Raw genomic sequence first — 14766 nt, 5'->3', positions numbered from 1 at the left:
GGTCCATCTGTCGCTGATGACCCTTTCCAATGCTACTTTTTAATAGATAAGATCAAAGTGGATTTTGTTTGGTCTTTGAAATAAATAAAGTATATTTCCTCCTATTAGTCTTGCGTCCCAGGACGAATTTGATCGTGCCGCGCGATGCACAATGCATAAACAACAAGAGAAGAGAGAGAGAGAGATTAACCCTTTTTACGAAGTTTGTATTCTACATCCTTGCAGGCAACTTTGCATTCTTGAACGCAACTGCGTCTCGATTGCTTATGTATTTTATTCAACGCGTGATTTGACTAGATTTAGCAATACGAATATTGGACGATTTAGTGCTATGGCGATAGAGCAGAGAAACAGAACCGAGAAATGAGCGGTTAGAATACTGAATCAGGTACAATATTCATAAGGGGGCGGGGAACATCTCGGAAATCTATTAACATTCAAACAACGGAGATAATTATATAATCTGTGCCAGTAGCTTTGAACAATAATTATGGTTACCTCTAAACTGTGCGTTTGTATGTACGTGAATCAGCAACAGAAGAATTCCGGAGAAATATAATATAATATAATATATATACATATATATATATATATATATATATATATATATATATATATATATATAATAATATATATATATATATATATATACTTTCGATTCGCGCTAACCCTACTTCATGAATCACTAGTCGTGGTCCATAAGTGTTGTTTTTATTTGTGAACTCGTGAAGGTTAGATAACTCTTGATGTAATCGATATTTATAAAAAATACTTAGAAACTGTTATGTCTACCCATCTTATTGTAATAACACTAAAGACATAATTCTCTGCAATATCACACTGCATTGATCATTTTGAAAACGGTATAGGTAATGTGAAGACAAAAAACATTGACTCATTGTTTATTTATACATCGTAAATCTATGTTTTATAGCAATTTTACGAGGCGAATATAGCAACATATGCAACACCCTCTTTCGAGATGGAGGCACCGAGAAATTTGGAGGCAACGCAAAGATTGCTGACCTCTCTCTCTCTCTCTCTCTCTCTCTCTAGTCTCTCATCAATCATGCTAACGATTTTTCCTTGTAAGATAAAAGGCAATCACTGCGCTGAATAACCCTTCACGGATATCATCGTCCTCAGTTCGTGGTTCAGTTCATGGCTCAGGAAAAGGCAACTTTGCAAATATTGCTCATTCCGCCTTCGGTACAGGAAGATGAAATGCTAAAAATGTTTAACATTGCTCCTTATTTCCGGCGTTACGGGCCAGTCTTTCCTTGCTCTAATCTTCATCTTTATTTCCGTTCCTTTCCTTTCCTTTCCTTACTCTAATTAGTTACACCACGAAACGAGCCTGCTTTATCAAGCTTGTTAATAAAGTGGGAAGGGCCAAGTCTGTCAAAGTGAAGGCATTGATCTGTTACGATTGATGGTCCACTTTTTAGGCTATGAGGGGAATAGGAATGCTCGCGTCAAGAGTGCTTTTACAGAACAGTGAAGTTAGATGCCTCTCTACACTAAGATGATTCCTTAGAGGTATTATGGTATTTTCATGATTACTGAATGAATTTTATATATATGTGTAAATAATTTCTTCTGTTAAATAGGATACGTCTCAAGTATAAAGGTAAGGGTGGAAGTCAGTCCACAAATATAATCCTAAGCTTTAAACCAGAGTGTTTAAATGGACATTTTAAACTTGATATATATATATATATATATATATTTATATATATATATATATATATATATATCTATATATATATATAGACATCTCAGCGAACCAGAGTCTTCGAAAGCTGTTGTCGAAAGCTGAGGTGGGACAAGAATATTTTCCCCGTGATAAAAAGAGGCGTTTTATGAAAATCAAAAGAAAATGTTCGATGGAAATATTGTAAGAAATTTTCTGCGCGGAAGGAGGGAGGAGGGAGTCACGGTTTTGAGGAGGAATTTGAACGAGAAAGTGAAAGGGAAGAGACAAAGGAGGCCATTTTTCTTCTACAATATAGTCTGAAGATAAGCGTTATATGGCGAAAGGATTAACACATTAATCTGTTTTTTTCTTTTTTGCGGAATGGAAAAATGACTGCCTCTAAGATTGTAAGTTTGACCCGAAAAAGTTTATGTTAAATGTCTTAGTAATCTGACAACCCTATCTCGACATTTAATATATTATAATATATATATATATATATATATATATATATATATATATATATATAAATATATATTTATATATATATCATATATATATATATATATATATATATATATATATATATATATATATATATATATATATATATACATACATACATACATATATACATACTATATATATAAACATGTATGTATATATATATATATATATATATATATATATATATATATATATATATATGTATGTGTGTGTGTGACATTAACATTGATAATCTTTAATCTTTATTATTTCAGCTTTATAGAACTAAAAATTTCAGAATAAAAAACAAGCAAACAAACAAACTCTTTAAGTATTGGAACTAGGGTTGATAACACAAATAAATCAAGTTAATCCAAAATCTTACTGATTTTACTATAAATTGTCTGCAACCTATAATGAAAGATACATGAGTCACGGAGAGCGATAGGTGAGAGTGTCAAATCAGCAATTTGAGATTCCTTTCTCTGAATCTTCTCCACGACGAGTGTAGCAATACGAAGCTCATCGAAATGGGAATGGTAGGAATATTTGGCAGAGGCGTCATGCATAACGTTTCATTTTTGAAACTTACTCTCCTCTTTCTTAAACCTCAAGTACTGGTTTTCGTGTGTAAAATTATGCATAGAAAACCAAGTGGAATGAATATTCTCTTGTTTGAGAAGACGACGGTGTTTAGCTCATTAAGCAACTCGGGGTGTGGGTATAGTAGTAGATTCACATCACCCGTGCAAATAATATCTAGGGCAGTCCATTACGACGCTCCTGATTGGCTGTTGATAAGCCATCACGGGGCTGGAAACTCTCAGTCTCTCGAGAGAGTTCGCATACGTATGATGTATGTTTCACCTCTCCTGATCTCCTGAGGGATACGTCTTTCAGGAGAGGTGCAACATGCATCCTGCCTATATGAACTCTCTCGAGAGACGGAGAGTTTCCAGCCCTGTGATTGGCTTATCTACAGCAAATCAAGAGCGTCGTAAGGGACTGTCCTATACATCAAATGCACGGGTGATGTGAATCTACTGTACTATACTTGATTGGTTAACAACCAATCGGTGCCAGTTACTGGTAGGTTATAGACCACTGAATGTGAATATGAAACCAAGAAGAATCATACGTTTTGAAGCTTATGCTGGTATGAGGATAAGTAAGCAAAATAATGGACACAAACACTCCCTCCACCTATATATATATATATATTATATATCTATATATATATATATATATATATATATATATATAATATATATATATATATATATTATATATATATATATATATATATATATATATATATATATATATATATAGTCTTTGTGTGCATTTGTCTGACAATATATTATATCTAATAAGAAAACAGAATCAACGTTGTCTGGGAAGGAAGGCAGAAACGGAGGGAGACCCTTTGGTTAAGGTCCAGCGATTGCTTTTAACCGTTTCTGCAACAATCGGACTTTTGCTCGGAAGTTTTAGGATGTTTTCTCTCCTCATTCTTTGTCCCTTAACACTGTTCACACTGTTTTCGTTTGCTGAAGTTGGCCGCTGTTTGTCCTCTTATTCTCTGTCTATTCTTTAGACGCGAGTTTTTCCCAATTTACACTCGGAGAGCTGTTTTAATGTTTTAACATCTTTTAGTGTATACTTCAACAAAGGCTTATTTCTTCTTTTGAATAAAACATAGTTATTTAATAGTAAAGATTGCGATTAAGATACTGAAAATAAGACCGTTATTGACTAAAGTACCAAAAGCATTTGTAACAGTTTTGTAGTGATAACATATTCTACGTCAAATATTTACCCAAGAAAATAATGGAGCCATTTTTTTTTAAATCACACCGTGTAAAATCTGTATATTTTCAGTGGCAATATAGCTCCACCGACAAAACTATGCATTGTAGATATATATATATATATATATATATATATATATATATATAGTGTGTGTGTGTGTGTGTGTGTGTATGTATATATATATATATATAAATATATATATATATATATATATATATATATATATATATATATTTTATATATGTATATATATATATATATATATATATATATATATATATATATATATATATATAGTATATATATACATCCCGACCTTAGAGCATAAGTCCCTTTATTTAGCATACTCGTATAATGGCCAATGTTTTAGAGCCTACCCATAGGCTGAACTACAATAAGTCACAACGTGTAGTTTTTTACCCAGAGGTTATCATTCTGTTGCACATAACTTACGTACAGAAAATAGTGATTGAATTAATCATTCTGTTACATAAACTTATGTACAGAAAATAATGAATGATTCTGATTGCAACTACTTTGAGGTTTTCCTCCTGTTACACCTTCCAAACCATTTACTCTCCATTTCCGTTTCCATCGCTGAATGAGTCATAGGTCCCAGGGCTTGGCATCTAGCTCTAATTTTATATTGTATTCTATCCTATTCGATAAGAACAAAACGTAGCAAAGGGAAGGAATTGTGTAATGCATAACGGGAAGAAACATTTCTTGAGGCGCTGGATTTGCTGAGGAAAAGCAACTTCAGCCGATTAAAGGGGAAATGCCGCCTCCTCTCACGCTGCTGATGGTATGAACTGCTCTCTAAAGGCGGCCTCTCAAGTGGTGCACTGTAGGCATTACTAAAGGTTCTTTGCAGCACGCCTTCGGACCATAGTTGCAACCCTTTTCGTTCCTTTTACCGTACATCCTTTCATATTCTCTTCTTCGCCTTACTCTCCACCCTCTCCTAACAGTTGATTCATAGTTCAAACTGCTTTGAGGTTTTCCTCCTATTACACCTTTCAAACCTTTTACTGTCAATTTCCATTTCAGCGCTGAATAACCTCGAAGGCCTAAATTCTACATTCAATTCAATTTTAAAGACGGCCAGAGGTGTACCATCAGAGAAGACAGAATTAAGTAAGACTATATTCGAGGGATATTCTGCACGTGCACAGGGTGTGTGTGTGTGTATACATACATACATAAACACACACACACACACACACACACACACATATATATACATATATATATATATATATATATATATATATATATATATATATATATATATATATATACACATGTGTGTGTGTGTGTGTGTGTGTGTGTCCGTACACATGCCAAGTATGGTAACCTAGGCCTAACATGTTTCCCAAACAAACTGGAAAACTCCCTTGTCCCATCAAAATAATTTAAAGTAAATTTATCTCGTTAATGTATTGTAGGGAATTCTGTGTTTATCTGTGATGCTCCTCTATTCTTCAGATATTATTTGCATAATAGGCAAAAGGCCGATGTAACATAGGTCTACATCTTAGACGTTTGTGTTTGATATATTTAATATTCCATCCCCCACGAAGATATTTTATGGACTACTGAGTTGTAGATTGGCCTAAAAGAAGCAATCGGAGTCAACAACAACACAGCTATCGAGTACTTACTACGTTTGGTAAAGCCCCAAACTTGAGTGACCCACAGTTCCCCGGCCATAAGGCATAGTAGGTGGCTGCTTGTTTGACCTCACCATTAAATTGAATACAGTTATTTTAATCAATTCCGCGTTTTAAGTTGAATCCTGTCTATGGAAAATTGTTGAGAATTTCATGCTTATTCTAATACTTGATGTGATTGGATGCAACTGACGTTAGAAATATGTGGAAAGCACATAGAAAGTTCTAAATGAAAAAACTTGATTTCGGCTACCCTACTGTTTATTTACCGGCCACTTTCAAGTGCAGTCTCCTCCCCTCCCCCTCCCCCCGCACCCACACACACCAAAATAGTAACTATAGGTAGTAGCTGAAGCGATTAATGGAAAAATATTTAGGAACAACACAAATAACAGAAAATTACGTAATGTCATAGGAATTCGCTATTCACTCTGATTTTCATTACGTGTAATTGAACCAAATAATTATGCTTTAACTGAAATATCAATACTCCCTGAATACATTTGTGGTTCACCTTATCTAACAGTTGTGTGGCCTGTTGGATATACTTCCAAATATATTTTTTGGGGGAAATAGATTGTGAAAGATACACACCAGTCTTCATTCCAGATATCTTTACTCATTCGAAAGATGATAACTTGCGTCCAATGGTATTTCAGGGAAAGCTCCGAATGAAAGTTAATTATATTTACCACCGCTTTCATCCGACCATCGTGTAACTAACTGCCCCCCCCCCCAGCCCCCCACCCTGGCTCTTTCTGACAGCCACTGGGTTCGAAAAAACCCGCCAAAATTCTCGTCGAGTATTCCAAGCGCCATGTACAGCATTCTGCTTTTGTTTCCCCCTCGTGTGCGCCCTATGTCACAGAGGTTGACGAGGGAATGATAAAATGAAAGGCAGGTATTTCGCCACAAGGCTTTTCCGCGCCATGGTTTTGTCATTTAGTCTCTGCTGTGGCGCGAGAAAGAAGATTCTCAGGGAATTCAAGTGAGGACACAGTCAGCGTCTCAGCGTTTTCCTCCTGTGGATCAAGGCTACGAGATTCACTTGTGGGACCACGGTCGATTATAGCCACTCGCTCTGAGGAAAAGACTCACTATTATGTTGGATGTGTATATATATATATATATATATATATATATATATATATATATATATATATATATATATATATATATATATATATATATATGCATTAAGCTACAAGTGTCCTTGAATATCCAATTCGCTTTACCTCGGAATTAATATATTTTTTACCCGAGTTAACCTAAGGGGAATTTTTTTAGTTAATAACAATTTCGTCCTCTCGTGGATTCGAACCAGCGGACGAGGAGAAATCAGGACTTCAGCCAAGTTACCGACTCGGCCAACAACAATCACGGTGATGTGATAAAAATTCATATTGTGTGTGTGTGTGTGCGTGTGATATAAGATAAGTACGTAATCACTAGATAACATACCTAAGTAGGTATGAGTCATAATTACTCTGAGGCTCTTTAATAACTCACATTTATTGTTTATCTTAGCTTTAGTTATGGGCGACAGTGTAGTACCACTTTCATATTAGCAAATGAAAGCTTCAGCTCAGAGTATCTTCACTTGAAGCTCTTTCATACATTCTCCCACATTTCACTGCAAAGTTAACTATTTGCTTATCTAGATGCAGGTCCTGGTATATAGTCACTTCGAAGTTAACCTTTTGTTTATCTAGATGCAGATTCTGGTATATACTAGTCATTGCGAAGCTAACCATTTGTTTTTCTAGATGCAGGTTCTGGTATATAGTCACTGTGAAGGTAACCATTTGTTTATCTAGATGCAGGTTCCATTATGTCCTACGAACAAAAATTTCCCTGCAAAAGATATTAAAATAGTCAACCGCTTCACTGGAGAAATTCAGACGCGTGCCAACGCTCATTCCGTGGAAGATATTTCTTAAATATTTTTTCCCCTCCCAACCCATTTTTTCTTCAAAATATAAAATGTGATCGTCCCTGAAAGGCTCGGCATCAAGTCTGGCCTTCGAAGGCCTCGTCATTGTTGCTATTATCTCTGGAAAATTTTCCTTTTTCACCTTCTGAGGAATATTTCCGGAGAAAAAGATGGAGCCCCACTTGACCTGACCCTGCTTTTGTCTTTTCACGTAAAACCGAGCTTACAGTAAAAACAAACAAAAAAAAAGTCACACTAACAAAAGAAGTGGAAAAAGTGCCGAAGTTTCTTCGCCGCTATCGAGTTTTCCTGCACAGCGTAATATGCTGCATGGAACTCTCATGTAATTCTCAGTCGGGCTTGGTGGCCTGTGTTGCTGCGTTGCCAGACTCATGCTCCTGGCTAACTTTAATCTTAAATAGAATAAAAACTACTGAGGCTAGAAAACTGCAATGGGTATGTTTGATGACTGGAGGTTGGATAATAAACGTACCAATTCGCAGCCCTCTAGCCGCAGTAGCTTTTAAGATCCGTGGGCGGACAGAAATATTGCAGACCGACAGACAAAACCGTCTCAATAGTTGTCTTTTACAGAAATCTTAAAATTATCTATAGGTGAAATGCCTTAGAAGCGAAGCAAAAACTAAAAGACGAAAGCACGATCCTTGGAAAAAGAGAAAATGTTCCAGTGTCCCAGAGAGATGATAAACAAAGTCCATTTCGGATATCACCTTCATCCTGGATGAGGAGACAGGATGGAGGGAGCTTGTAAGCATACATACCAATATCTGGAAAAGACCATCAGCATTCGTGTTCAGCAGCTGATATAGTTTTCCACATTCACGTCTACTCTTCTTTGAGCAAAGGATGCGTTCGATAATAATACTGCGCGTACAGCATTAGACCGAGACCATCGAAAGATGAGATAGATCTGTTAATCAGTAAGCCCTGAGTATTCGATGTACAGAAAACTCGATTGCGCGAAAGAAAGCCTATTATTTACTCGTTTTCACAATGGCACCGGATATGAATCTCAGGCTAAAAACGTATAAATAACGACTGTCCCACTTAGTACGGTGGTGATAATGGGTCTAGTCAAGCTCCGATAAATATATCGGCAAAGTTTTTCCTCGCTGTGATTGCAGGACGAGGGCTCGGTTCCCGCTACCGGACGTCATGACTGCTTCAAATTTTCTTGCTCTTGGATCCAAGGCTTTGTAATGGGTGACAAGCGAATCCATAAAAGCGCGAAGAATTCGAGAAGTTCAGTGGCTGTTACAATTACATAGGCACTGACACACACATACACACACACACACACTCTCATATATATATATATATATATATTATATATATAATATATTATATATATATATATATCATAATCTATATATTAACCACCGAAGTATGAAACGATATATCCCTCACATTCGTCAACTGAATTTTAAACCAGTCAAGATATATTCTTCCCCTGTAGGTATCCTTGAAACTTTCTGGGTCGGTACATCATTGGTGATAAAAGATCTGGAAATTTGGAACGATAGATAACATCAGGAAACACCATGATTGCATCGTAGATTGGAATTTGTTTTGTTTTAAAGATTAGGCTCATCAATTGTAAATCAAGGTAATCTGTCCTAATCTGCCTTTGATCATTTATCTTCTACTGTCGGGAACAGTAAAGTTATTTATTCCCCCATTCTCATTCCACATGGTGTAAAATCTAGCACGTAATTATGATAAGTGACTTTTTTATCAAATAGCCGTCATACGATGATTCGTGGAATTTTGTCAAAAAATTGTTTAGCTTTTCCAATGATAAAATTTTCTTTACGAAATACTCTTTTTCCGGATTGGATGTCTGTTTCTGCCAGAGATTTATCTCTTTGAGACCGAATTGTTAGTGGTGGTAGGTTTCTGTTTCCTAAATAGTATAAGTTATGACTTTTGACCATTGTTCGTCACTTTTTCATAAGTTGTATTTCAACAGAGATCTTTCACTCTCACAGTTGATTCCTGATCCCCTTTATCTGCCGAGAGTAACCATCAACATGCAGTCAATGTGCCTCGCTGTCGAACTTCTCAGTTGAAAGAGGTTCCCTTAATTCCTCACTATGGAACAGCCTCCCTAGTGAGGAAGTCGTGCAATTGGAACTTCTTAAGAAGTTCAAGCGAAGATGCAATGCATTACTACCCTAATACTATTCTTCTAGCATTTGAATACTTTTGATAGATTTATTTATATATTTTATTTTTTGTTAAGTGGAATCTCTTCTTTCTGTATTTCACTTTACTTCGTCTTACTTCTTCAAAATGAAACCATCTTAATTGGAAGGTTGAATTTGCAAGTCAGTGGCCCCTCTGGTAGGCCTTCTACTGAATCATAATAATAATAAAAAATGATAATAATAATAATAATAATAAAAATGATTATAATAATAATAATAATAATAAGGAAGCAGGCCTTCTCTGAGGGCAGTAGCATTGAAAATTGTAGCTGTTTCAACGGCATTTAATTTTATATAGAATCTTCTCAATAGTTCTTATTATCTTTTTCTCATCAGCTTGTAGCTGGTGTATCAGGTTTCCTAAGGACATATAAAGATTTCAGTTGTCTTAGGTTCATTTCCTCTGACGGGTCGACAGCTCATCTATGAGAGTATACAGTAAAGTGAATTAAGATACTGTTTTACATGTATTTATAGCAAGCAGGAAGGGGCGTGTAAAAAATCAACGGTGGGTAAGCAGGGATTTTAATTGGTCGTTGGATGGTAACGAAATCTGTCCCTGAGGCGTTGAGATCTTCTAGGTCTGTCCGGGGTTGTTGGCGTGGGTTGGGTGTTGGTTGGGGTACCTACAACCTGGGTGGCAGGTACCATAAGCCGTCCAGGTGACATGTCATCCGCTTGCTCTCTCTTTTCCCTCTTTCTCTTCTGCTTCTTCCTCTCTTTCTCTCTCTCTACTCTCTCTCTTTTCTCTCTGCTTGTTCCTCTCTCTCTCTCTATCTCTCTCTCTCTCTCTCTCTCCTCTCTCTCTCGTTCCCTCCTCTCCCACTCTCTCTCTTTCCGCTTTTCTTGTTCCTCTCTTTCTCTCTCTCTCTCTCTCATCGTCTCTCTCTCTCTCTTCTCTCTCTCTCTCTCTCTCTCTCGTGATGATATATGGAGTCGGCTGGTTTCTCCCCTGCCTGCTATAGATATATGTAAAACAGTATCTTAATACACTTTGCTGTATACTCTCATAGATGACTGCCTGTGCGCTGTCGACACGTTAGAGGATATAAACCTGAGGCACCTTAAATCTTTATATATCCTTAGGAAACCTGATACACCAGCTACATGCTGATGAGAAAAAGATAATAAGAAGAATTGAGAAGATTCTATATAAATTAAATGCAATTAAAACAGCTATAACATAATAATAATAATAATAATAATAATAATAATAATAATAATAATAATAATACAGAGGCAAAAAGGAAGAAATGGACAAGAGAAGAAAATAAGGAAAGGAAATATGGAGATGATACATCAGAAGCAACCCGACGGAGAGAGGATATAGAAGAAGATTGGTCAACATCAGGAATGAGAGGAATAACACCCCCCAAACAGAGCGAGGCTGGCAGACCAAGTATAAGGAAGTAAAGAAACAGAACTGACTTCTCTCCCCAACAGAAAGCAGAAGAACTGGAAAGGGAAATGTCACACAACAACGAATTACACGAAGACGAACTGAGAGACGATGCCACAGAAGACGACAGGGAGGATGAGGTATCAAACAACGACACACGAAGAAACACCGACGAAGTAACAGAGAGGACGGAATGGGTAGAAAAGATTAGACAATGGATGAGCCAGATACAGAGATAACAAAGATCCCCTCCATGAAAGCCTACAACACCAAGAAATTAAGGGAGAAAAAAAGTGAGGTCAATGAAATAATGGAAATAATACACACCATCAGTATCACAGAAAACAAATAACTTGACATATGCAGGAGCAAGATTAGTAGCAGAACTGATGGGGATACGAACACCAACACCACCAGCACAACCAACCCAACAGAAACCAAAACAGCAACCTCCCTGGAAAAGGCGCCTGGAAAAGCAAATCATGGTGATGAGATCTGACTTGAGTAAACTGAAAGAGATGGCAGAAAAAAGGCTAAGAAGCAAGAAAACAAGGGAGGAACTCAACGAGAAATACAAAGTACAAGAGAGGGGACTAAACAACACAATAGAAGATGTAAAACAGAGGCTTAAGGCCAAAGCACATAAGATCCAACGGTAACATGAACAGGAATAAGGGATACCAACAGAACAAAACTATTCGGAACCAACCAGAAAAGACTATGCAGCCAACTAAGAGGGGAAGACAACCACCCAGAAATTCATGAAGCCGAACCAAGTAAGAGACTCTGGGAAAACATATGGAGCAATCCGGTATCACACAACAAACATGCAACATGGCTCCAGGAAGTCAAGGAAGAAAGAAACAGGGATGGGGAAACAAAAAGGTTAAAGGGAATAAACAAAAGGTTTCACAGAGATCACGACAGACACAGTCAGACCCCAAACTAAGAAAATGCCAAACTGGAAAGCCCCAGGTCCCGATGAAGTCATTGGATACTGGCTCAAAACTTCAAGGCCCTACACCCACGAAATAGCAGAACAACTCCAGCATGTATCTCAAATCACCAAGCACCCAAATGGATGACCACAGGAAGAACATCTTTAGTACAAAAAGAGAAGGAGTTAAGGGAAATATAGCCAGTAACTACAGGCCTATCACCTTGCCTACCAATAATGTGGAAGTTACTAACAGGTATCATCAGTGAAAGGCTATACAACTACTAGAGGAGACAAACACCACCCCATCCCCCACCAACAGAAAGGCTGCAGAAGGAGTGTAGGGGCACAAAAGACCAGATCCTGATAGACAAAATGGTAATGAAGAACAGTAGGAGAAGGAAAACCAACCTAAGCATGGCATGGATAGACTATAAGAAAGAAAGCCTTCGACATGATACCACACACATGGCTAATAGAATGCCTGAAAAATATATGGGGCAGAGGAAAATACCATCAGCTTCCTCAAAAATACAATGCGCAACTGGAATACATACTTACAAGCTCTGGAATAAGACTAGCAGAGGTTAATATAAGGAGAGGTATCTTCCAGGGCGACTCACTGTCCCCACTACTCTTCGTAGTAGCCATGATTCCCATGACAAAAGTACTGCAGAAGATGGATGCTGGGTACCAACTCAAGAAAAGAGGCAACAGAATCAACCATCTGATGTTCATGGACGACATCAAGCTGTATGGTAAGAGCATCAAGGAAATAGATACCCTAATCCAGGCTGTAAGGATTTGTATCTGGGGACATCAGGATGGAGTTTGGAATAGAAAAATGCGCCTTAGTCAACATACAAAAAGGCAAAGTAACGAGAACTGAAGGGATAAAGCTACCAGATGGGAGCAACATCAAACACATAGATGAGACAGGATACAAATACCTGGAATAATGGAAGGAGGAGATATAAAACACCAAGAGATGAGGACACGATCAGGAAAGATATATGCAGAGACTCAAGGCGATACTCAAGTCAAAACTCAACGACCGGAAATATGATATAAAAGCCATAAACCCATGGGCAGTGCCAGTAATCAGATACAGCGCAGGAATAGTGGAATGGACGAAGGCAGAACTCCGCAGATAGATCAGAAAACCAGGAAACATATGACAATACACAAAGCACTACACCCAAGAGCAAATACGGACAGACTATACATAACACGAAAGGAAGGAGGGAGAGGACTACTAAGTATAGAAGACTGCGTCAACATCGAAAACAGAGCACTGGGGCAATATCTGAAAACCAGTGAAGACGAGTGGCTAAAGAGTGCATGGGAAGGAAGGACTAATAAAAGTAGACGCAAGACCCAAAAATATACAGACAGGAGAAAGACAGACAGAACAGAGGACTGGCACAACAAACCAATGCACGGACAATACATGAGACAGACTAAAGAACTAGCCAGGCGATGAGAATTGGCAATGGCTACAGAGGGGAGAGCTAAAGAAGGAAACTGAAGGAATGGGATAACAGCGGCACAAGATCAGGCCCTAAGAACCTAGATATGTTCAAAGAATGATAGACGGAAATAACATCTCTCCCATATGTAGGAAGTGCAATACGAAAATGAAACCATAAACCACATAGCAAGTGAATGCCCGGCACTTGCACAGAACCAGTACAAAAAGAGGCATGATTCAGTGGCAAAACAGCCCTCCACTGGAGCCTGTGCATGAAACATCAGCTACCTTGCAGTAATAAGTGGTACGAGCACCAACCTGAAGGAGTGATAGAAAACGATCAGGCAAAGATCCTCTGGGACTATGGTATCAGAACGGATAGGGTGATACGTGCAAACAGACCAGACGTGACGTTGATTGACAAAGTCAAGAAGAAAGTATCACTCATTGATGTCGCAATACCATGGGACACCAGAGTTGAAGAGAAAGAGAGGGAAAAAATGGGATGGATAAGTATCAAGATCTGAAATAGAAATAAAACGGAAGCGATAATGGGATATGCCAGTGGAAATCGTACCCATAATCATAGGAGCACTAGGCACGATCCCAAGATCCCTGAAAAGGAATCTAGAAAAAACTAGAGGCTGAAGTAGCTCCAGGATTCATGCAGAAAAGTGTGATCCTAGAACGGCACACATAGTAAGAAAAGTGATGGACTCCTAAGGAGGCAGCATGCAACCCGGAACCCCACACTATAAATACCACCCAGTCGAATTGGAGGACTGTGATAGAGCAAAAAAAAAAAAAAAAAAAAAAAAAAAATAATAATAATAATAATAATAATAATAATAATAATAATAATAATATAATAATAATAGGATGATTTTGGATAATGTGCGAAAGAACAGCCCGAAATTGAAAAGATTCCGTCTACTGAAACATAATAATAATAATAATAATATAGTAATAATAATAATAATAATAATAATAATAATAATAATAATAATAATAATAATAATAATAGGATGATTTGGATAATGTGCGAAAGAAATAGCCCGAAATTGAAAAGATTCCATCTATTGAAACATAATAATAATAATAATAATAATAATAATAATAATAATAATAATA

The sequence above is a fragment of the Macrobrachium nipponense genome, chromosome 13, assembly GCF_015104395.2.
Source record: "Macrobrachium nipponense isolate FS-2020 chromosome 13, ASM1510439v2, whole genome shotgun sequence".
Taxonomy (NCBI): Eukaryota; Metazoa; Arthropoda; class Malacostraca; order Decapoda; family Palaemonidae; genus Macrobrachium; species Macrobrachium nipponense.
The sequence above is the reverse complement of the archived record's forward strand: the minus strand, read 5'-3'. Positions refer to the sequence as shown.